General features: G+C 41.6%; 1 protein-coding gene and 2 long non-coding RNA genes across 7 annotated transcripts in view; 2 read left to right on the forward strand and 1 right to left on the reverse strand.

Annotated features, from left to right (window-relative positions):
- The window catches only part of sdk (sidekick cell adhesion molecule), a 75778-nt gene that overhangs the window by 16029 nt on the left and 33448 nt on the right, over window positions 1-26301 (forward strand). The gene's annotated exons all lie outside the window — the stretch shown is intronic.
- Window positions 17438-24901, reverse strand: LOC147757507 (uncharacterized). The gene is made up of 2 exons (XR_015321729.1): window positions 24126-24901; window positions 17438-17896 (listed from the first exon to the last, which is right to left on the reverse strand). It is a non-coding gene; the product is annotated as an uncharacterized LOC147757507 (long non-coding RNA).
- Window positions 17801-22474, forward strand: LOC147757508 (uncharacterized). Its single transcript, XR_015321730.1, has 3 exons — window positions 17801-17898; window positions 20049-20298; window positions 20841-22474. It is a non-coding gene; the product is annotated as an uncharacterized LOC147757508 (long non-coding RNA).

A 26301-nucleotide genomic window follows, 5' to 3' on the forward strand; every position in this document is an offset into this window, starting at 1 on the left:
CCATGCCATATCACGATGTCGGTGTCGTGCTTGAGAAAACATTAGGTTTAATAGCCTTGTACAAGTGTATGGCGCCTATTGGTCGCTGTAATCTATCACGAAGATGGGTAGCTGATGTGGTCAGCTATATTACCGAATCAGTCATAACCTTGTGGGCGTATAAAAATACGAACGTAATTTTGTTTGCTGTTATCGGAAGAGTCACTATTTCTAATAGCGGAACGCACTTCCGCGGTGATCGCAACTATCGTCTAACTATCCAATGCGTCCGGGGTCATCTGTTCTCAGTGTTAGAGTATTGTGTAGAAGGGTTACCTCTTGTTTGCTCCTCTTCGATCAAACGATACACTTACTGTGAATAGTGCGAGGCTGGTAGTCTGCCTTGGGCAATGGAAATACTTTTTTGGTTCAGAGGATGTCCAACAAATGTTCCTCCGCGTAAAAATAACCTATCAACGCCTTTTGCATTTTCTTAGCGCACAAATCGACTTCAACTACCTGTCTAAGTTTCGTTCGTTTCACTAGGCATCATTTATCTGTAATGTTACTGCCAAAAGCTACAAGGGCAAATACTCACAGAAGTAGAGCATCCATTCCATGAGCTCCAATAGAGTGGAGCTTGTATTGAAATATTATATCATGAGCCGTCACGTATCTATAATAACTGGATTCTGATTACTGTTACTTACCGGACCGGGGTGATAAAGCGGCAGGTTTCTTTTAAACGAGAAACGTTTGGAGCGCATCATCGGAACATTGATGCCTGGCCCAATTCGTATCATGGATAATCTGACAGTGACAAATGTTGAGTGCTGTTTAGTTTATGAAATTAGACGATGATAATGTACTGCAATAAGCGACTATCATGCGTTTTCATTGCTCTCAGCCTTCACCATTGATCGAGTGACTGAAGTCACCATCATATCAGGTAGATCGAGTGAATTTTCGTTAGGTTCCTTATAGTAAGCTTTTACCGTTACCCCGGCCACGTGAAATATATGTCTATGTCAACACAGACAGCCTAAAATGAAATAGTTATGGCGCATTACTGCTTGGACTACGTCAAGGAATTGCAATTTAGAACTTGAACAGACGCAGAATTTAACAAAACTAAAAGACGCCAATAACTCAATCGATCACTCGACTAAATAAGTCAGATAATTTGCTAGTCATCGTTGGTTAATATGTTACTTTTGTGACAAATCATAGATGGGCGATGCATCGGCGGCCAGAACAGAGAAATTCATTACAATTTGCCCACTGTCGTCTTTCTTTTATTTAAAATTACTACATAAGTTAAATGCGCGTTCGTATGTCTCGATGTACATAGTAGTAAAATCATTATATAACATGATAAATTTTAAAAACACGCAACTTCTGTGCGGCGAGATCGTTGATGTCGCAGTAATCGTCCTTCGTTCAGGTTTTGGCAAAGATTCGCTCGTGCGCTTGCTCAAGCGTCGGTTTGCGTAACCCAGCCAAACAATTACGCTTCTAACTAGCGAAGATGGTCGGCGATAAAAATATGACGCTCTCCGTTAGGTAAAGCGATTGTTTCGTTTTTTTCCGTTATACCTGAACGTTTAAGCTGCGACGCGTTGCGCAGAGCGGTGCTGTCGAAGCCTAGCGTAGCGGCAGAGCTCTGAAGACCGTTACGCGGCGGTCGATATGCGTTAAGGGCCGAAGTAACGGGAAGCGGAACGTACAAGAAAAGGAATACATCTTCTTACAACTTTCTACTTCACACTAAAGGGCAAATAAAGGCCTATTACAGCCCAAGCGAAGCTGGCGCTGCTCTTTTCGCAATGCCAGCTAACTACAAGCATTTGGAGGAGAAGTTAACGAAGACGTTGAGGTAAAGCGGTAAACAAAAAACACAGCGAAGTATCCGTTTTGCAGAAACGAGTGGATGTCGTTCATCGTAATAATTCGTCTGCCTATGAGGTGCACAACAATGATATAGTAGGGATCATAGATTCAATTGTGAACGGAGCTGTTATTATATTTTTGTTCGGCGCAGTAGCAAAAACGAGACGAGCAGAAATTTGGTGACATAATAGATGTGCAGATGACTGCTACATTGGACCTCGTCGGGCTTTCTCTTTTTTGCAAAGCCGGTATGTCTGTCAATGCTTACCAGACAGAATAATCGTCAATAAGTAAATTTCTAGCTCCTATTGAACTAACATAGCATTCCGACGTTCTCGTGTCTTTGCCTTTTGAGCAGAAGCATCGATATTTAAGCGCCAATACGATATGGATGCCTTTTCCATCTGTATGGTCACACTCGAAAGCTTAACGTCGTCAAGTAAATTTATTTCAAACCTACTCACGTGCCTCAAAGACCCGTGTGCATTTTCTTTTATGCTGGGTGTGATTAAACGTATATTTCTTACAAAAACACCCCTTATCACTTGAAACAACCTCTCTACCTTTTACAATAGACAATGCCACTAGCGCTGCTGTGCCGGCTATAACATAATTGATGGAATCGTTTTAGAATCAATTTGTCGTCAGTTAGATAATAATGATAGAGGACCCGACAGCCCTTGAGCTAACTGTGGACACCGACAACATTTTCCGAGACTCCATGTGCTGCCCGCCGGTACCCAAACCTTGCGTCCAATAATACATGCATTAGTACGATATCCTCCTTTTGCGGCCCGTTTTTTACACGCCAATCTCTGTATGGCCTTGGATAGACGACCATGTTCTGACCGATCCCGATCGATGCTGGCCAAACGCATTATGCAAGAAGCGTTCCCGCCATAGCGCTTCGCCGATATAAGTAAATGTATCGTCGCATGCGAAACACCGGCGCACTAATGTGCCTGAACAATATGACCTTGTTATAATTGTCATTTGTACAGCCTTACCATGATCCGAAATTCGATTAATGCCAGCTGCTCGCAACTGAGAGTCAATACGAATAAGGCTTCGGGGTTAAGGGCGGGGGTAGTGCTCTAAAAGTCGACTTCACTGGCTACAGCTTTTTATCTTTTGGCACTGCTTATAATTACTACAAAACTCATATTGAAGCAAACACTAATTTTTCTTTGGATTGTATCAGCTTTCGATCTACGCAGAACTCATGCGGACCCATCAGTGTTGTATGAGCTTGTATCTAGCGTACGTTTGTGGGACAAAACATTTATGCTTTGACGAAGAAATGTACAAATAAATATTTAGTTTATTTGTTAAATCGAGCAGATCGAACCGTGGAAAAGAAATTCGTTGCATTACCACATGCGTTGCTTGTATCACGTCTCGCTTGACATTTTTAAAATGGGCATTTTTAGAATCTGCAATAGTTGGGCAGCATCTACTCCAGTGCGTCTGATCGTCGAATTTGGCGTCTGTGAATCGATAAACCCGTTCGTATGATTACCCAGATGTTACAGCTATGTACACTGAGCCCGTGCTACCCATCTGTAGTAAATCTAGAATCAAGAGAATAGCAAAAATGTTTTTATAAACTGAACCATTGATTATATCGCAAGCAATCAATTGAAATACCAGTTAAATAAGTACAGCAGACACAAATTATACTGAGCAACGCTGATGTGTGTCTTTTGATCGGACAGCTAACCTCGAAATTCGGCAACACGTAGGCGATTTAAACAAAAATTTCTTCGCATTTTTTCTTCGGCCGCTGTGCGAGCAGTGTGCAACCATATGAAGTTCTGTAATATGTTTGTATGTCAATGTTTCTTTAAATGCAGACGCCTAACTGGGGGCGTGTCATCGTGCCCCCTGGGTCTTACAGATATTTATATCGCTGACGGAGTCCGTTCGACATGTCAATCGAACAACACTTGCGTCGCTTGGAACAAAATCTGTGACAGATCTGCAAAATATATAGAACATGTTTATATTGGGCTATATATATTCGTCGGTCATCGCATAAACAGCATATGTTCAAACACCTCATATTTGCGTATGCTTATGCTTCCGCTGTGCAGTATGGCAGTCAGGCGGTTAGTAAACGGGACTCAAGGGGTAGTCAACGATAGATCGCGCTACGTATGTGCTTAGCTAGGGCACGATACGTTCCGCCGTAACAGACGTACGCGGTGGATCAGTGAAACGGCAGGCGTCAAAATGTTGATGTGGCTCGGTATAAGAATGCTTAAGATTTTATTTAGCTTTTGTTGTTGCATCCGGACCAGCTATAGAAGTGTCAGCGGTTTTCCGTCCACGTTTTTGTCAAGCCGTCGCCATCGTCACAAACTATAGAATGAAGCGGGTTTAGGCGGCCAAATTAGGTTTGAACATGAATTATTTTGCCATTATAATACCCATATAGAACTAATGCCGATAACGTTTTTGTAGAGCTACGAAGCGTCGCGGAAAGCGACAACAAGTAATAACAACGAATATTTCGAGTTTGTTCGATGCGCTGATGTTGATCAGCTTTCTGTTGAGGAAAGCCTTTGCTGGGCTGCCAAAATTTTTTGATATGATTGCCGGCGGATGCCTAATGCTGTTAGCTGCCGGGCATTGCCGATAATGCTAAAGATTGTAATATGTCATATATGCAAATATCTTAGTAGAGAAAGGACGAAATCCATTTGACGGTAATAAAAATATAATGCTAGGCAATAGAAACTGAAATGAATCAACGTATTATATTGTTTTCTTAAAAAAGTGATTGATTTTTGAGCAAAACTATTCAGCGAAATGTTTGTTATATAGTTGACCCATCCGCTCATGATATATTTTACAGCTCTTACGGCTTAGCTTAATAAGACGATTACACAGACAGGCTATGCCAACTATGTATGAAGAATAAAAAGTAAGTTTACCTTAGTTTTTTTTAGCCAAGCTATTAGAAGTTTGCTAGTTTATGTGGACAACTATGTGAAAAGATAGCATTATTCAGACTGTAGCCACTCGTGTACTACAGCATGGCGAGATAGAACGCAAGCACGACAGGTTACGGCTAACGTTAAATCGACGGATGTACCTAGTGGCCCCATTTTTTCAGTGCAAATTCGCCAAATTGTTAACGTATTTGTGTACGTGCTACAATATTTGCTATTTGGATTTTCTGCTACCTTTTTTTTTTTCGGTATGGGGTCGATTTTTGTGCTCTCTGAACCGAATCGAAAGATCCTTTTACATTAACAAATTTAATGTCTACATGTCCGCGCCAAGAGCCGCTTAGGTATATAACGCGACGGACTCTCACCAACAGCAAGGATCATTGGTTTATAGTCACATATTGTTCCTCCGTAGTTACCGAATATAAGGAAAGTCACGTAAGCGAACGACAATCTTTGAAGAAGCGTTTCAGTCTCCAATCCGATAGCAGTTGTACTTAGCGTCATTTTACTTTGTAATGCTGATATATATTCTCAAAAACAGCGAAAACTATAGGCAACAAACAGAGATCGACAGAGAATCCAAAGAAAGTACAGCCAGACACATTTTATACACCTCGAAAAGTACACCTCGATACCACTCCGTGGCGCTGGTTTAAGCAAACGATGTTGTTGGTTGGGCTGTTTCCCTTTGTGGAGCTCATCAGGAACGCATCGCCACAATATCATCAACCATAGAAAAGTTGTTCGTTTCCATCTACCATGATGTCTGTGATCCACACTGTTACGTGATAGGTTTTGCCTCCACCTAGTAAAGGTTCGGATTATGCAAATGCAGCGATAAGACTGACAAATGGGCCTTCCTAGCAAACAGCCCAAAAAGCCAGAAAGAATATTGGATACACATACTATATACTTTACATACATAATCTGAGTGACGCCATCCATGATTATGCCAGTCCATATTATTCAAAGACAAAAATATAATTATTATTGATTATATTAATGTGGACAATTTATCGACTTTTACATATCATTACCTATATGCTGAGTGCCTGAATTATATGCGCAATGAACGAAATTGTCATCGGTAATGACACTGACGGCTCTGTGTCCTAAGCAATTTCGAGAACGAAAATTTGTATTCCTCTAATATAAATATATGTAAAACAACAATATACCTATGCGATCAATGACTAGCTGGCATGCCCAGCACGCTATATATGACAAACCGTTACCATCAGCTTAGTGAAGGTAAATAATCAGCCAGCCTTGCTGTCCTCGATACTTACGAATGGAGCAAGCGTATTACCACTACAACGGGAATTTACCTCGACATTCCCACGAACGGAAATTGCTCAGGGATATAGCGATAGACATAGCGTTTTCGAGCGCTCAATGAGGTCTGTATTAGGTCCAGGACGTTGCCACTACACAGCACATTTTTGTCACTAAGCGGAGGAGGGGCATTAGATTTACTTGCGCTTATCTACGATCTTCATTCTCTATTGGGAACTATCTCACGCATATTCCCCTTTTCGATAGGGATTGCATTTGTTAGTCCTTCCGCTCTCTGTCGCACGATTAGATGGGCTTTTAAAGATAGATTTATTCTTTAATCACTCAACGAAGCGCTGCTATGCGACCCTTCGTAACCTTTGCGGTTTCGTAACCAAAAAATCATAATTTATTTGTCAATTGCATAGGGGCAATAAATGGAGTACCGCCCAATGGAAGACAGAAGATGAGAAAAACTCAAGAGCTTTGCTCATTTGTCGTCATTTACCTATTTCCTGAAGATAACCTTTACTCTTTTTTCCTTTTGGCTGAGTTACTAATATTTTGTATTGTATTTTTCGGTCGAAAGTAAAATTCTGTGATCAGATACGTCTTTAAAAATGAATGCAATGGGGTGAACTCAAAAATATCTATTTAGTATGTGAAAAAATTAAGAATGTGACCAATCAAAAACTTAAATAATACAGCATCTTGGCGATGCTCAAAATGTTTACGAAATGTTCGGATAAAGCAAGGCTATCTACTAGATCAGATTTCGGAACCACTGACGGAACGGCCTCTAGCGATCAGATGACAGGAATTTCATTTTCTAGGTAGAGTTGTTGAGCACACTTTCCAAATTGCAGTGATACAAATTTTTGCCGTACGTGAATATTATTTGTAGCATTTCCGTACCATTATAAACGTCAGTCTGCTCTCTCGTATCAAAAACTACTGCTTACTATCCAATGTTGCTCACCAGTCAACCACAGTTCGGCTAAATAAGTCACCCCTTTCAGTGAGGTTTTACACGAGCATTTTACTTGTGCCGCCACTATAATTTACGTAAATTTTCTTTCCCCTTGGCATGAAGACGTGGCAGGGAAATTTAGGCTGTTTCCAGACCAAAACCAGACTCGTGTAGAGGGTGCTAAGAAATCGGCCTCTTACTTCCATAACTAAAACATGATTTATAGCTTCTATCTGCTTAGATTTGAAATTAGAGTAATAAAGAAAATTCTAGATTCACAACTGGAAACAGAAGAATACAGCTTTCCCAGTCTTTTCTCATAAGCGAATTTATTCTATCAACATTTTTATTATTCTCTATAACTATTTATAGTGATTGTCAAAAAATCAAAAAAAAGAACGTATATGATTTTAATTAATTATTTATTTAATTTTAATTAATTTTATGATAATTTAAAGAAACTTTACGAACATAAAATAACATTATGTATGTATGTATACATATATGAGCCACCGCAGTGTCTTCCGACTCTACGAGCATATCGAGATCATAACGTGAGTGTTGTTTGTCATCCATCGAAGACGTGTGTTTTTTACCGGCCGAAGTGATTGTCACTGAAATTGGTCTCGATGAAAGGGTCTTTGCTGAATGTTTCTTTTTTTTTTTTTTTTTTTTTTTTTGACTACATTTGGACCGCATCTGCTGATCTGAGATCGGAATAAGCGTCCGAATCGTTATAACAATCAATAATATTACTAACAGTAAACATATTCAAGCAGAGCTTCTTCTTGCATGCCATATATCCGCCTATATTTTTTTCTCTCAAACTCTTCTATTTTCGCTTTGCCGATAAGGAGAATATTGGCTCCTCGGCAGTAGCTGAGGACGTGTGTCCGGGTATCTGACAAACGAGGCCAAAAGCTCGTGCGTTTTCTTGATGCGATTCGTGCGCATATCTCCTGACTGTTTGTTTGGACTACTTCCATATTGAGAGTCGCTTTTCGTTGTCCCAGAACAATGTCCCAGTCGTTTGAGAGTGCATATGTTTCGATGCGAAAAATAGGAACGTTTTCTCGGCCAGCGAGATGATCGTATGGCCTTCAGGGCCTTTATTGCCTGCTGTTCCACTATTCTGTAGTGAGGGAAATATAGCTAACTAGAAGAGCAATAGTAGTGAATGTCAGCTATTGAATGGTTCTAAACAAGACGGCGAAAGAAATGGGGTTGGTGGAACGCGGCTACATTAGCGCCCCAAAGCGACGAGAGCTATTGCTAAAGATGCTATTTTTGATGCCATGCTTGGTGCTTGTGGGCTGTTTCTGACTTGACTGATGACGGGTGATATTGTGGAGTAGATTTCCAGTTGCTAGTGTACGGTTTATAGTTATTCTAAGATTTGGATCGACAATTAACAGGATGGCTCTGATGGCCTGTATTGAGCAAAAATAAAGACGAGCGTGGTGGCTGTAGCGGATTAACTGTTCCAATATGGTCCTTGCCGGAACCTTTATATCGTTTGTCCAAGTCTCGCGGAGACTATATATTTTTCAAATAAAAGGTTTTGATATAATATACGTCGGTGGATTCAGGTGCGGCATAAACAAGAAGCTGACATACAGTTTCCACTGGGTTATGCATGTGCAAGTATACAAGGCGTTAGTCCTGTAATAGCAGTTGAATAGCTTCGTTATCATCAACGAAATGGAGCAAAAAGTGTTAAACTCTTAGTTTTTATAAATACATATATTTACTAAGCATAAGTTACGCGCCAGAGCTGTTACCCGTATGTTCAACTTATACGGAGTGTTATCCAACTCTATGGGAAACTCACTGACGTTAAACGGCGTAAAAGCAAGCCTCCCGTTATTGCCAGCCGGATGTGATGACTATTGATTTCGATAGCTAGAACAGGCACATCGATATGCACTGTGCTGGAAGATTAAGTAGGGGGCAAGAAACTTCATTTGGCAGTGAATGTATGGATACAGGTTAGGTAATAAGGGCTTAAAAAAAGAAACACCTATTACGATCGATGCTCATTACAGTAGCTATAGGTCTCTTTCTGTAAACCCTCGACGAGACACCTATGCTTTGTCCCTCATTCTTCCTAGACTGCAATCCATCATCTACATCGTCAGCCACCGAAGAAACTGCGATGTCTACCATTCATTGTTCTAAGCTGATCTGGCTCGATGTGCTTTACAGCACATTTTCTCCCAGCCAAGGGAAGCCAGCGCAGTCAGAGAAAATTAAGCCAGCTACATCTGGATTGATCAACGCGTCGGCACGTTCACTCGGACACGACTGATCAGCTTTTTCGTCCTTTGCATTTTCTGATCTCCCTTTAGCTATGTTTGCTTTCCCTTTGATATACGTTAAATGTGAATGAAATGTAGGAATCTTTATTGTGACTCACACTTGTCCCTTTTTCAAATTGTGCATTTAAAAGTTTCATCGTGTTTAAGGGTAGACGCCTTCGTTATGACGTATGCGCCTACTAAAATCGCGTACAGACACATATCCTGCCCGGCCAGCAAAAGCAGCTATTGAAGATATGCGTTGGTCCAACGCTGACGCGTGGGCAGCGTACCATTTCTGTTCTCTCCTTGGACTTGACGGAAATAAAATCTAACAGGGACTCTGGTGGCGTCCACGATACTAAACAAGCTACGGCTACGAGCGGAGTAATTCGCGCAGCTGGATGCGGTTAGTTGTTGAAAGGGCCTTGGTGATGATGGCGTTGGTGGTAATCGACGCGAATCAAAGCTGAAAACGTTCCGGCACCAATGGACATTGGACGCGTTCGTGTATTTCCTTTACAGGCGAACGAATCTGCCAACAGATCCAAGGGACCGTCTCTGTTAGCATTCCGCAGTGCCTATTTAACCTTGGCACAGGCGTGTTTAGTGTTAACCGTTAGCTCTGCTGCTTCTGCTACAAAAAACAGTTAGCCCCTACGAATGCACGAGCTCTTTCTTCTTGCTAAGAAATAAAGAAAGTTTAAAGCTGGTAGAGAGATACCTCTCATACAGGCAGGAATCGTTGTGTACCATCATAAAGTCACTGTTACGCAGGCAGTTCGAAGATCTAGCTAAAAAATTGTGAGCAGTGCCTTTCTATTAGATGTCTATATAGATGTGTCTTATGGGCCGCATGGTGTTGGGTGTAATGTCTTCTGGGGCTGTTCACTGTTTATAGGATGGGGAACCTACCAGCGGTGGTGGGATTGATGATTTCAAGAGAGTCATCAAGGCGAAATAAACACGCGCCATTGAGGGAGTGGAATTAATGATTAGTAAAAGCAAGATCGTTTCAGAATCTGGCCCCGGACTGGCCTAGGGTCGATGATAAACAGAGTAGTGTTTTTTGATGATCCATTCGAAGTATTTTTACTTCGTCAAATTTTGCGCTTTTAGTGTACATAATATCCACGTTGTGTGCACTTTTAGTTCGAACAGTTTCAACAGCTTTTTATAGCTAACAAGTCGTAGATTAAAACAAACATTTAAGAGCACGATTTCCGATATTACCATGCACATGTGAATTTGGATAGTGGTCAAGTGTGGTGGTAGGCATAGCAGTTATTTGTTGATCGATATTATACATTTATCGTATGTGCTAGCTACGTAGAGCTCTGGAAGGACTGCCACGCTTTGTAGCAATATGTACATTGTTGAAAAAGTGTGACCTTTGAAAAGAAACAAGGGTCCGAATTTCTAGTGATCAACTAATAAAAACATATATATATATAATATATATATATATATGTATATCAAGTCAAAGTGAAAATCATGGGATTTTCGTGCCATAGTATGTTGTTACAGTGAATAATGTTTATTATATACAGAAATATTTATTTTTGAAAGACATGTGATATCCGCGTTAGCATACCGCGCTATTGTTATACATAGATATTATCAGTAACGTCTGCATTGTATCCCTGCTAATTCTATACGAGAATCAGGAATAACCATGATAGTTACGAAGGCCTGGGTGCAGTCAGATCGACTCCGGCGATCGGTGAAAAGTTTGTTTCTGTTCACTCTAACTACTTGAAGAGAACACACTTTCTACATGTGCCTGGATTTAGCTAAATTCATTCCGTGCGTCAGCACTTAGTAAGAACCTATGCTGAACGAAATGGTCTTCCCGATTTTTCAGCTAGCTAACTTCGCGGTAAATGATGATTATAAAGTATAGTTTTTTTAGCCATGATCACGGCCTGTTTGCAAATAACCGGCATTTTTCTTCTAGCTTTGTGAAATGAGTAACTTCTGTCCTCGAAATGATTAATCCCCATTCCTGGCTTATATAATCCCATTTTGTCGAGTAAGGTTGGCTAGAGACACAAGTGTGATTTATTAAGTTCTTTTTTGAAAATTAATGAGTGTTATCAGGAGAAGTGCCAGCCGTAGTTTTACAAATCTAATGAAATTAAGAATAGCTCACAGTTTATATTCGACGACCTCTACAAGAGCGTCTGGCTTTACTTCATAAGACCGAATCAACTTTAACTAAAAAGAGTAGCCCACTGGTTCTGAAATCTTAATTTTTATGAAGACCCATATATGAATTGTTTCATGTAAATTCCACATCACAAATACTATCTCCGGCCCAATTTTTATGACCGCGTGAACGTGATGGATCGACGTAAAAGCCTTTAATGAATCAAAGGCGCCTTTTGTAACGATTGAGCGTGCATTAATTAATGTACATTTCGAAGTGCCATTAGAATATCCACCATCTAGACTACCTAGTTTCAACTTGAGGTTTGATCAGATTAGATTGAAGGCACTTGGGAGGCAAAGAGGCTAACTGAAAAGAAGAAATAGATCATATGGGGGCTTGGATTAATGTAGCACACATTATGAAAGCATCATGGGTATCGGGAAGCGGAAACGGCATGCTGAAAGCTGACGCTGAAGCAACACAAGGTAAAAGTCTGAGAGAAAGGGCCATCTCAAGTATGCGTAAAACGAGTAGATGTATTTCCGGACCATTTGGCCTCTTAATAATAGATTTTACACTCAGAAGTAGCTAACTTGGCCTGCGTATCACTACTCTTATCGAAATCGATACCACGGTAGCTGGAGATATCTAAGAAATCGTAGAAGGACATGGTTGAGTGTTAGAATTTCAGTGGCAACTTCCCGTCAACGTGTCCCCAGTTGGTCGACGAGAGGAACCTTGTTCGGACTTCCTGCTGCCACCGATACGGAGCAGTCAAGCTGACTTCAAATACTGCCTCTAGTTTACGCAATTTTTTCATAACATTTCTTATGTAACAACCTACGACAACTCTGAAAATAAAATGAGATGTCCGATTTGTCAAAATAGCGGAACCTTCTCCATTAGTTTAGCTTTCGCCACGAACTATGCCATCTCGTTGGCATGTCTTGTGACTATCCTTTTAAACTATAAGTTTTCATAATGTGGGTTCTGTTTAATGGATCATCGTGACTGGGTTCGCACTAATCTGACAGCTTTGACGAAAGTGGGCGAGAGTTCTGCTTTCGAGAAGGACACAAAGCACTGACACGCCATCACTATCGGGTACAAAAGTGTCCGATCAATTTTGGTGGTAGCTTAGGAAGAAACTGTATGTGTAGTAGCATTTTACAGCTAGAAGTGGAAGCTGAAATAAGACGAGTCAAATAGCGTCATCTGTCCATAACAAATAGTTACCTAAAATAGTTGACATCATTAAGTCAAGTAAAAAATATCGACGAGTAAAGGGAAAGACAACAATGGAGTGATAGAGTTTTGACTGCTGGCGTCAGACAGCGATAATCAATAGCAGTAGTTTGATCGTATAAAGATGAAATGTAAGTAGCGAGCGAGCGCACGTAAGCTCTCGAACCATCCCACCAGGTTGTACAGAACGGCAGGTCTTTCGCGTAGACACAACCCAGATCAGGCTGAAAGAAGCTAACAGTAGCAAAGATCGTTAGCGTGGAGGCGATGGGCTTAACGATCGAATCAGTCAATCGACGTAGAACTATTAAGATGGTGTTAGGTCGCCTCGGATTGAAGGACTTCGAAACGCTCGTTCTATCCCATAGATGAGGCCGTGCAGTGCGATGACGATGTGACCTATTGATTGAGGTATTGGCTGCTGCGACAGGTCGCTGTGGTGGCGAATGTGGAGAACTGGTCCTGATCGATCCTACCGTTGAGCAATCATGCATGAGATGAGACCTTCGATAGTTTTATGTCAGTTTATGTTTTTCTCTGTCTGTCTGTCCCTGTCTGCGTTATACTTGATGGGTGGTGCATCGCTACTTCTATCGCCACGACTGGAATGAGCATTTGAATCGACAGTTTTTCCCTTTATAGTCTAGTATAGAGCCTGACTGGGTTGCCGCCGAATCAAATCCCTCCCACCCAAACGCCACAAAAGATATCTCGCTTCGTCCCATTTGAAGTTGGGCTTCGAAATTCAACTCAAACTCTGGTGCTGAAGCGTCCTTACCGCTGTTGAGGGCCTCTTTTGTTTGCTCTTTACAATTTCTCTCTGTTGTGCGGTTTCACTATTGCTCAGTTTCGCACGCCCTATGCATGCATGCATGCATACATACAACGCGTGCTTTCCGTCGATGTATATAGGCCGTCCTGAAAATTGCACATGGTTGAGCTTTTGCCTCCGGTGGTAGTTTTTGGCGCTACCACACTTCAAGCCTTACTCCGTAGACGTTTTTCTGCGGGCCATGTAAGGCCTTTTACATCTGGCGCGAGCCTAGCTCCCTGCTCAACCGTTGCCTGAATCTGACAGAGAATATCGCGAATTGGCTCGAGCCAGCGTGTGCGACATACGGCGCCGCTTGTTCTTTAGTACATGTCTAATCTTTCTGGAATTATGGTGTACATACATATACAAATACCTCGCGGACAGCCCTAGAGGAATGGGTCATTTTGACCAATCGTTGTAGCAAGCCGATGGTGATTGACAGGCGCTATCACCAACACCTAGAGAAGATGCGCGATCGCGGCTTACGCTGATCTGCATTATAGACAGATATAAGCAACCACACAAAGTCAACGGTGGCTGATGGCGGTACGAATATGAAGTAGTTGTGGCACTTGGGATTTCAGTGGATACTTGATTACCCTCCCATTTTCGCTTGCCCCCCCCCCCCCCTCAAAACACTAAAAGACAGAATTGCATGGGCGTGATCAATAGGGAGCGACGGTGCGCGTTAACGTGCATTAATATTGGGCGTATGGTGAAGGTAAATTTCTTATTTCGTAGCTAGCTGATGAATAGACTCTGATGTGGACCACGGGTCTGAGTTAGCAGTCTGCCAGTACTTCTCAGGGATTGAAAGCCGTTGGGATGGGTCCCGAAGCAATCACATTTATGAGTGATCACGGGACGACTATTGAGCTGACGCTGATAAAGCTTCGAGGACGAGCGCCGAGCTAACTTTGATGATTCTATTTTGGACTAACTAAGGGAAGTTCACGATGTTTGCTCATATTGAAATATGGATAGAAGGCGGAAACACTATCTTCTAAAAATACCCGTGCAGCGACTATTGGTTGTCGCGAAGGCTTTGCCTAAACTTTGCAGACATACAGACAAATTTAGGATATCGGTCGGGTTCAATAGCAAACCAGTACTGCACAATAACTCTCCTTCCAAGCATAATTCCTTGAAATTCTCAGAGACGGCGATAAACTTCAATCAGACACCCGTAATAAAGTCGTTTTTCTTCGCGGAGGTGTTATCAAGCGCCAGTTTTGAAAATGGAGGCTTCGAGGAAGCGCTTAGAAAACCAGTTATTATTATTATTAGTAGTAAGAAAACCCCGTAAAAGCAAAGCAAAAAGAAAAAAGACGGAACAATTATTTTAAATACTGAAGAAAGAGCTACTCACTTAGGCGTAGAAGATTTTGAGACGAGAAAAGAAAAAAATTAGTTATATTTCTTAGAGTCATAATCAGTCCGTCTATGCGTGGCAAGACGAAACAGCAACGAAATGGGCCACTTTCAACAGAAAATTTCGAAGAAGCCCCGAAAGGTTTTGCGATGGTAATATTGCTAATGATAGCGGCGTTCGATGATAAGAAACGACGAGATGGTGACAATTTTTAGATTTACTGTGGGTAAATGTAGAAGAAAGAAGAACAGGCCAAAACATACGCTATTGAACCTTAGCCAGGACTACTTTAGGGCTATCAACTGCCATTAGAAAGGAACGACTGAAATAATATGAGAGCGGTAAACACTGATGTGTACGCTAATCACAGTCGGTTGTTTATTTCCGCTGCAAATGACTGCAGACTGTTCCCTCGATCGAAAAGATGGCTATCAGAATGCCAGTAGGGGAGCCGCCATAGAAGGATGCATCAATATACTTTCTATTGTACACACAGATGTCTGCCCAAAACAAGGCGGCCCGTCTGCTGCGTACGTTCAGATAGATGCTTTGTGGAGCCATTGGTATAATTGTATCTGACGAGCTGTTTGGAATGACACAATATAAAAGGATCATTGATTGAGAATTTCATTCCAGCATTCGGCTACTCACATATTAAGTTGCTTCTGACCAGAGCTCTGTGTTGATGCAGTGGAGCCTATGAAAAATGCTGAACACAGCCTTGAACTGATGTCTAAGCTATACGCTCGAGTACTTTCTGCCAAAAAGGAGCTACTTCATCTAGCTATAACGAAACAAGATCGAGCTTATCGGTAACGAAAACATACCTCCAAAATTTCATTGAGTGGTGACAGGCAATGCTAGAGGCCATTTGTGGCTGGCCATCAATCGGCTGTTTTCTACGAACCGGTTCGCCATAGAAATGACGGTGCTGCTAATCAAAACTTTCAACCCATAGCATTTCAACGAATGGTAAAGCTTGTTCTAGTAAATTAACTTACGCACGTCTTAAAATGTTTCTGGAATACATAAGCACAACATCCGTCTCTAGTGATTGTCGAGATGGGTCTATTGGCGAGCATCGTGCACACGGCGTATAGATCAAATGAAAATTATAGCCAGCTAAAATTTTTCCCCATTATGATCTACTACATAGATGGGCTTTTGTTACGAGTGTCATTGCCAAGAGATTGCTAACTGTACACCGTTGCTGCCGTGAGAGCCGTTGCATTAAACATCCTGAGCGAATTTTCTATCGTTGCTTACCTATTGCAGCAGTCGAGCGACTCAACTGGGTTAGCCGGACGCGCTATAGAACCTCATATTGCTGTAAATAATTTACGGAAAGGGGTGACGCCGAGCTAGTCCTTCTGGTCCGTGATATTGTGCATCGACCTGTGCTACCTGAACGTTTCTGCTGTGGGCAGTATTTCAGACTTAGCTACACACAGTTGAATGAGCAGCAAAGTGGTCTTCTTGGTTCCTATCATCATAATGACGCCAACGTAGCGTCGTAACGACTCGCGTATATTTCACCACCCCGAAAGCTTGGCCTAAATGGAGTGGTCCGCGTGAGGCACCTTTGTTTAGTTTGTCGCAGATCCTCATTTATGCACCGTCGAGAGTCGCGATTAGTTAGATCTAAATACGACTCCCGACAGCTAAGGAGTGCTGAATATACAACACGCATAACATTTTAGGAGTGATTCGACTAACAGAGCGACAATGTTGCCCTGTACCCAGTAAACTTGTTATGATCAAACGAAGTCTTAGGTCGTATCGTCACTATATTCTGTAAACATTGTACGTTTTCTAATATCAGCGACAAGTTTCTCGTGCGCGGCTTGTTGTTCTTCATTACATTCTCTCACTTACATATATCGTTTGATTTTTTACGAGCGTCTAAAGTAACGCTTATCACCGTGCAAGACACTCGCTGTCGGCTTTTTCTAGTGATTTGCTCGTAGAACACCGGTAGTGGCCTGTTGACTCCATCATGACACGTAAACCCGTCTCGCCGGCAAAAAAACGCCGGGGAAGAATGCATCTACGCAGCCATTCGTATTTATTACATGTCTAGGAGGGCAAATGGGGCGTCTATCTATTTTTGAATGTGTGATTGTCTCTATATAATCGTGGACGAGACCTACCTTGTTTTTGCTATCAAACGACGACAATAGAACGCAGCCGACAAGCAGCCACGTAACAAGCAGGCTGATTTGTGCATTTGGCGAGAATGTGCATATACGTTTTTAATGTTCTTTGCCGAACGGGTTTTTCCCCCAGAACATATTATAATATCAGTTACAATAGTTGTGATCGTAGTGGGGCGGTGGCAACCTGACCAGACTAAGGGCATAGCAGAAGGAACGTTTTAGCGGAAAAAAACATCGAGGCGATCGGCGCACGCAGCAGCACGTTTGGAGCGACAGCACATGTCTGCCTGCTCGTCGATGGCCTCTTTCTATTGCTATGTCAATGCTGTATCTTTGTTTTCTTCTTACATGTGTTTTATTAAAACAACCAACGAGGGAATTTTTACAATTTTCTCCGAGAAGGTCGAAAAAGGCTTCAACGGATATACTACAACCGGGTGTAAGGAGAGAAGACTCGTTTTTTGTCAGTGACCGATCTACTTGGATCTAGCTGCACACGGAAATCAACGTTTAAAGTTTCATATATAGGTGTTACACACACTTCTCCCTAATTCAACCATAGCCTACTGCTAGTGAGAAAAAGTATTCAGCCGGCTTCCTAAAGGCATTTGTCACCATCTGAAGAAGCAGGCACCGCCGACGGATGTCTGTACCCAAGACACATGAAGGTTTCGGGATTCGCTGCCATCAAAATTACGATTTTCAACGACCAAACTGAACTAACTTTACTGGATCCATGGCTTCATTAACGCCGAAGTCGCCAACTGCCCCACTGTCGTCCGAGAGTAACTGTAAGTGTCAATTCACAGAAGATGCATAACGTTAGTTGGTTAATACCCGTTAAAGGCTGCACTATTTTGCATTGCAATAGTCGCACGGCAAGGAGCGACATGCGCGTTTTTTCGAATGACTTCATGGCTGAACACACTTCGTAGCCGGCGTCAGCAGTGGAAGGCCGATATTCAGATTCTAAACAGGTCGTTCCAGCTGTGATAATACTATTTTATGAGGTTAGAATTTTGCTGCAATAGCATATATTGCTATTGTTGTTAAGTGTCTTGGCCTTTCTATCCGCGTTCCCGCCCGCCAGCCCGAAGTTACCAATAGTGCAGTGGCTGACGATCAGCCACGTACACTTTGCTCTTGAAAAGATCCATTCTTTTTCCTAGTATCACGTTTTTTGTTTGCTCCACACAGGTTTATGCATCTTTGTTTGCGTCGGCACGTCATTTGTAGGCCCATATAATTCTCGTATTAGATACGTGCCTCATGCGTGCCTATCTCGAAGTTCCTCAACTATTCCCAACGTGTCACTCTCATCAAAACGACAAAGACATTCTGATTTTTCATTAAAGTTTTCATCATAAATTTAACTAAATTTCGAAAATGATCGAACAAGAAAAGTGGTTTTCGTGCGTTCCAGTAGGACGGCTTCACTCCATTTCTCTGTTAGACCTGAACTTTCTCCGCTTTGGGCTTTCTTTTTGATTATTATTTCATACTGTAGATCTGTTAATGCTGTAGGAGTTAATAAACCTTAAATTCCCAAGCTACGGAACTAAGTCATGCTCTAACTAATATACTTAATTTGATATGGATACCTGTGCAATACCTTTCTGCATGATACGATAAATAGAGTAACAGGCCAATACAACATAAATGACATATCGTGGTATCTGTGAACGCTCGACTATAACTTGATACTTTACTTTATGTCAATATTACTTCTTTTTGTCTCATTCTTTTGTTAATAGTTTTATGCGTCTTGCGTTATATTATTAATACTGAGCCGTTGACAATATGAAGTGGTATAAAATTCACATTCATAAATGAAGATGTATCTATGTGTAATTGACGAAACTCGAGGCAGCTCGTATACTTCGTATGGGGCAATATGACACGCCATTTTATAGATATATAGGCCCTAAAATTGTACGTCTGTAGTTATTTTACTCTTGTCTTCATAGACGAGATCATTTCGATTTGACTCCGTCTCATCACCGTGCGGCATATCCGTTTACTATCGGCCATCTTCTAGCATTTTGTATTGACTTGTCGCAGAGGGTTAAACTTAAGTGCCCAATAGTGCGATAATAGAATGTATATTGTCGTATTTACGCGTCTGCAATGACGGGAAGAAGTCTTCCTGCGAGTCCTCTTAAGGAGATGGAACGGTTCCCTCTTCTTGGTCGCTGTCGTCAGCCAAATCTTTTACCCATTTTTGATTGATTTTATCGGAGCATATTATACGACATAGAAATAGTGGATGACGAGTAGAATATTTCATACGAGACTATACTTAACGACGGTTTTCACGTGTCGAGCCTGTGGATGTGACACTTTTTTTGCCCCAACTGCAGTAATAGCAGCCGACCTACGCACCACACTGCTCAAGCAGATAACACTTGTAATCAGCAAAGATTAAAGGGACGCAGGATATCGTCATTTTAACACTGGAAAACATAATCTCCTCAGTTGTCAACATGCATATATATATCGACATGATTACCGTTACTATATATAAAACAATACATAACAGATAATATTGTGATTGACACTGTCGTCTTCGTCGGGATTCGTCAAAATATACAGCCACTGTTACTGTGACGACCCATTCCGTGCTGTCTGCCATTTTGGCACTTGTGCTCCACACAGATCCGAATCTCTTCTGTTGACAGTTCACGCGTCGTACCACATTTATGAAACAACGTACTTCAACGTTGAGCGTCGAAAGACATGCTTTATTTTTCCTCATGCATGCGCTTTCATAGTGGTAGCTCGTGTAAAACAACGACGGGTTTCGAATACGTAAGTACTATTAGCTCGAAATCGATACTGATACCTTGTCAGGGTCGCCACGTGCCGATGCTAAGTCATTTCGAATTTTTGCGGTTATTTTCTCGTTGTTATCTGCTGCATCTGTACGGTTAATTTCCGACAGTGAGGAAATTGGTGACACGACGCGCTCTAGGCCTCCTCCGATTCGATGCACCCCTCAACGCCTCAACTTCACCCGGTAATGTTTCGCATACAACGAACGCACCAGCAGAAACTGACCTAACAGGTTTCTCTGTTCTGCTTATGGCATTTGTGTGCGCTAGCCTCTTAACGAACGAAGCGAAACGCCGCGCGACTGCAGATTCACACCTCACGAGCGACTAACTTGTTAAGCTTAACCGAGATAGAGTAAGGTGCGTTGGGTGGCGTGAAAAGTAGGCTTAAATTAATTTATCATTGAAATCAATACCTGCTCCGCAAGGCATCGTCAAAAATATTATCGAGGTATTTTCAGTACCTTTGAGGATCATACCACTAAAACGCTAACGTCACTTTATGGAGCGCATAGTTTACTTGGTCGTAAATTGCTGCTGGTAGGTACCGACTTCAAGGGGACAAACTTAAAAACATCTCACGGGAAAGCAATAGGGGAAATATGGTTGTAAACAGTGTTTAGGTCAGCCGAGGCTGTTAAGTGTTTATATTACCACACACCATAGAAATTGGAGGTTAGCATCTCATCTGAGAATTGTCATTCCTCTTGTTATCATGTCTTCCAATTACCGATTAGAAGAAGCTGACATTATTGATGAAGGAGTGACGACAATTTGTTATCATTTTTTTTTTATCATATTTTAATTAACGTTTTTGAACCGCTAGTTGCTACAGAAACAAATTTTCATATGAAACATAATTTGTTACATTATGACAAAGACTATCATAACATAACTTACAGGTATGTGATAACTTTATTGGGAACATCTACATGCAGTCGGTTCGTCCCACTCGTAATTGGAAAGCCAAAGGACAAGTTAACTGAATACAAAGGAACGTGTGATATTATTCCGACACAATGTATAATATATACATGCATATATACATGGACATGTATATATACGTACGTAGGGGCCTCTGTACAAAGTAAGGTCTTTGCGTCTCATTACTTTCGTTGTTTTTACCCATTCTGTTTTGTTTTCGCTATTACGCACACGACGACGCGAAAAAGCTTAACTCTCGATTACATGCATTGACGTGCACACATCTGTCGCATGCCGCGATAAGCCGAGACGACATACGAACACTCGCATCGTAGCGCGCAGAGCACTGCGTGCTACTGGTGATGGGAATGACTCGTCGCTCTTCCGTGGGAACAACGTCATTATGATGGGACATTTAGACTGTGCTCGTATGTTTCGTTTATGTCCTCTTAAATTCGCGTTAACAGCGGTGCAGAATAAAGAATTGTCGAAGAAACAGAACTCGACTGAAAATTGGGATTTGATCGCTGGTCGCTTGATAGGTATAATTGTCCTATTATATTGCAACTATTTCTAAGTCAGTCCGTGATATATGGAGCTCAGTGGATAATAAACAGATAACAAAACGCGGGTGCGAACGACGAGGCTAGGGAAGAGCGGAATATATTGCTCCTCGTACTTGCCAAACGTTTATGACGGATTTTGCTTAATAACAAAACTAAAAAGCGATAATTGGTCATAGAAAAAAATAGTGCTTGCTGCTAGTTGTAAAATAAGAGTTGAAATTAAACGTGTATCATCTGGTGATTTTATCTAAGTTGACACCTGAGATTTTCGTATACTTAATTCCATGGTTTTCTAAAAAAAAAAATTCCACTCACAGCAGCCTTTCAATAACATCACTCGTATTATATCGTTTGTACGCAACGTCCAGATGACCATAGAACATGCATCTGCACGTTCTGGACTTGTATGTTTTCGCGTCGTTCCTTACCCCTTATTTGCTTATAGCATTTACCCAATAAGCCGCAATACCGAATCTGAATTACGTATGGAAAAAAAACCTCGATGATCTCTTTTGCTAAGTGGTGTATATTTTAGCTTATACGGAATTAGATAACGAGTCCATAGGTTGTTTTGCGCTAGCATGTTGTTTGGGTCTAGCAAGGGAGACAAAGTTTCGTGCTTTACCTAGGTAGACAAACAGAAACCCGTGAAATAAATGCCACAAGAACAGAATTGAACAGGCGTATGTTAAGGCAAACAATTACAATAAACAGTACGAGCCGCAGCGCAACACTTCGTATGATGCTTAAATTATAACATTTCGTAAGGAACAGAGCAAAGATGTTATCTGTTCGACAGTGCCACCTTTGAAAAATCCCTGCCACAGATTTGCACGTTAGCCGTACCCGGAATAATACACCTGTCACTGTTTGGATGTGTCGCGCTCGATGTGAACCCGTGGCCGACTTAGATGCGTCAGAACGTTTAAATGCGCCTCAAGGTACCAAATGTCCAAAAGGTACCAAAGGCTACAATGGGCAAAAGTTGACCGCCATTTCTTTTATTACAATTTCATTCATACAGTAACTACAGATATCAGCTTCATATTATCAGGTATGGTTTCGCGTATTCCACTTTTGCAGTGTGTCATCGAAAGTTTCTTGTATTGAATGCTGGGCCGCTGTTTCGATTAAGTTAAGGAAGTTCCTTTTTTTTTTTTGAGTCGGTATCTTAATTACGACTCGAGTTGCTTGCGCTTATTGTTATGGCTTTTCATCACCTCGTTAATAATAAGATCCGCTCTTGTTATCGTTCATTGTACAGTGTATTACAAATCACGGGGTTCCAGTTTATTATAATTCTGAACCATACCTGTGACTGTTTACACAACGTTTAGCACTTTGGTTTTGTCTACTTTCTTCACGATTGGCTCGCTTTGGGCCGTCATATTCCGTTTTTACTAAGTAAATTCATTGAAGTGGCAATTTTAGTACATTTTCCATCAACATCGTCTCGGTTCGCAGCCATCTGCGGTAACAGCTGAACGCCAATGAACAACAAATGGGCGTCGTTTTTTAGTTGGTTTTCTATTTCGTATGAAATAAAGTGACGCGCCATCTTTCCTCCGCTGTTGGTGTGCGCTACATCGTAAAAATACGAAATAAGATACACAACGGAAGATGTGTTAATGTGCTATGAAGACAATGACCGCAGCGAGGGCAGTCCTATTTTTATTTTCTCGTTGGGGTTGTATATATTTTTCTAAAGATTAAAGCTGAACCGTAACTAAAGTTGCGGATTCCCTTGTTTATATGGCTGTTGATAGGCCTGTTGCTTTGCGAGTACTTGTCCGTTAATTTTGTTCAATTATTGTTCGCTGGCAGCATGCAACGTACTGTCCTGCACGACGCTAGTAAACTGTGGCAGGTCTGCGACGTGCACGAACAGCGGCAGTAAATGGCCACCGCAGGCTATAGGAAGGTTTCTTTGTTTCATTTCTTTCCGTTGTATTCCATTCATTCGGCCGCAACTGTTACTAAGAAAACTTAGAAAGGGGAACGTGGAGAAGCTGAAGATTAAATAGGCCCAAAAAGTAAAGCGGCCATAATCATACGTACATGTAAGGACATGTCGACAGCTACAGTTCGTAGAATGTGTCGCTTTGCTCAACTCTTGTGCCTATACGATAAAGAAAAGCTTTTCTTGCGCAATCGACTTGTAGTCATACTTGTCCTTAGAGGCTATACGTAGTAATACAACGTCTAGTTGTTCAGCCACTGACGATTGCCTCTTCTGTGGCATCGGCTACGAAAGTGTAACCGCGCGTCAATAGCACTACTATCACTGCGGTAGCTATGACGCTTCCAAATACGCATCTCTTTCGAAGCGTTTCTTGGGATGTGATCCCAGACAGTACTGCTATTGTTATTTTCACATTGGGTTCTCTTCTTCTTGGCTGAATTTTTTAGGGCAAGCAAAATGGTGAGAAGCCTCGTCATTGTTGCTGGCTGTTCGGATGTCGTCGTATCAATGTTGGTAATACAATTAGTTTTGCCAGATTTCTGGCCGGCGGTGTTCCGCTGCGTAGATCGATAACAAGAGCAGCAATGTTAGAACGGGTAGCCTGAACCGATCATGGAGCGCTTTGCAAAACTCGGGGTGAATAAAGCAAAATAAATACCCCAAGACATTCTTAAGCCGAATTAGATTCGGGGGTTACGACTAAGAGTTTAGTGGCTTTTATTGTGTGCACTTACCTTACTCTCGATAGCAGTAAATCGACGCCTTGTTCACTAGAAGCATCGTTACCGACAGTGGGACGCGGGAACGGGTAACAGCACCGACATCATGAAGTGCCGATGTCCAACCGTAAGGGCAGTTTCTTGTGTTTGACAGTATGTACTTACTATTATATAAAACTGTACGGTGAAGAATGTCTTACGAAGGCACACACATAGAAAAGAGTTCAGAGTAGCTACGATTATCTACAGATCGCTTTAAGTCACTCCATCTGACGGAACCGACAAATTACGAACTTACACGAGAAAACTCATTCGTAACCTGTTCAGCTAGTGAAGTAGATTCACCGCTGCTTAACGAGATTTATCTGACGATGAAATAATTACTGCATTGCATTATTAGGAGAAGATCCGGAGATTTGTTTCTTGGCTTGTCTCTCCCACTACCGAAAACAGAAGCTTACGTAGAGATGGACAGGTAACAGCTATTACGGGACTATTCAAATCTCCATTAATAGGCAACAACAGAAACAGGTGTAGCACGTGCTAACAGCGACAGTAACCACAATAAAAACAAGATGACGTGAAGATTGCATCACGCGCAGAATATAAATAGCAGCACTGCCGAACATCGGCGTTTTGCCGTATGACGACGGATAACGGGATGCTGTTTATGATGGGTAAGGGCAGAAGACATATAAAATTATTTGTTATGTTGCTGCCACTGATCTGCCCGGAACAGCTGTTCGATCGACCCTGCTGTTGGAAGAGTCGGCTGATTTAACGAGTCAATTTGAAAAACTAGATTCTAGTTAGCCATATATCCGATTTTATAATAGTATCGGGTGAAGCCAGCATTGTCGTGACCCGTTTTTGGCAATAACTTCCCAAAAAGGATGAAACAGAAGTTGACCGACATATCTATAAACCCATTGTTTCCTATAATGAATCACTTACGCGACCACTGGGTTGGTCACTTGTCGTCAAATTGGGTTTCTGGGATACTGGGCACGTGCAGACTAGGTAAGCTAGACACAAAAAATGCATGCTCTATATATACGGTATGACAGTATATAAATTATCATTATTACCGAAAATCAACTATTTACAGCCACTGTCTATCGGCGTTTCCAGTTCCGCGGTAGTTTTTGGTTGAATTCAATTCCTTGATCGAACGCAAAAAATAACCATGGTCGTACCAGCTGTAGCTGATATTCTCTTGTCGTACGCAAAGCACGGAGAAGTGGAAAAAATCGCATAAACACCTAAAATCCACCAAGTTTCCTTCGCCGGCGCCCGGTTAAGCCTCGCCGCGTCCTAACGAGGCAGCGCAACGGACCCTTATCTCATCAGTGTCAATAGCCTATACACTAGTTTGCCTTTATTGACGAGAGAAACAATATTATTGGCACTAGTAATCGGTGTTAGTTTCTTGAATAGCCTCGTTTTGTTAGATATTGCGTACTTTATTTTTACTAGCGCCAAAGTATTATATTTGATAGTTTTTTTCCCTTTCGAAAGCTGCTTCAACAGACGACTCTATACGAAGACGTAAATATTTCTTAGGAAAATCAGTGAGCAAATCAGTTGGCTGTAAGCCACGCTTGGCTGTTGTACTTTTGTGGATGTGACTACTGCCGTTTCTTTCAGCATTACGGTAGACGGGCACTACGAAAACGCGGAAAAACACCAGATTTATTTGGTGGTCCCTTGTTAAAAACACTCTGCCATTGCAACTAGAACTATTTAGGCTGGTCATCCAATGTAGTGCTAGCAAAAGTGATAATACGATTAATTCGAATGGTGCGCTGTTTAACTGTAGGAGTTCTTTGAGGGTTTCATTAGCTGAGACCGTAATACTTGAACGTGAGTACTTACGTGAGATTTTTCATCACTAAAAATCAGAAGAAAGGCGTTCGGGCGCCTCAAATGCTCGTTGTAGCTGTTAACCTATAGTCGCTTGATTGATGCGAACGCTGAATTTCTTTTCAGCTTGATGCATACTGCCCATATTACTGTCTTCGGAAAAATTCGTTTAAATAAATTATGATTTAACCTAAAAAAATAATAGATATATAATGAATCGGTTTTGCTTTCCTATTGTCTGTGCCCCACACACGCCTTCATATTGTACACAACAACGGCTAAAAGTTATTACTGTTACAATGCCATTAAGAAACGCTCGAATCGAAAA

Source organism: Varroa destructor, unplaced genomic scaffold (assembly GCF_002443255.2).
Source record: "Varroa destructor unplaced genomic scaffold, Vdes_3.0 BEIS01000002.1, whole genome shotgun sequence".
NCBI lineage: Eukaryota > Metazoa > Arthropoda > Arachnida > Mesostigmata > Varroidae > Varroa > Varroa destructor.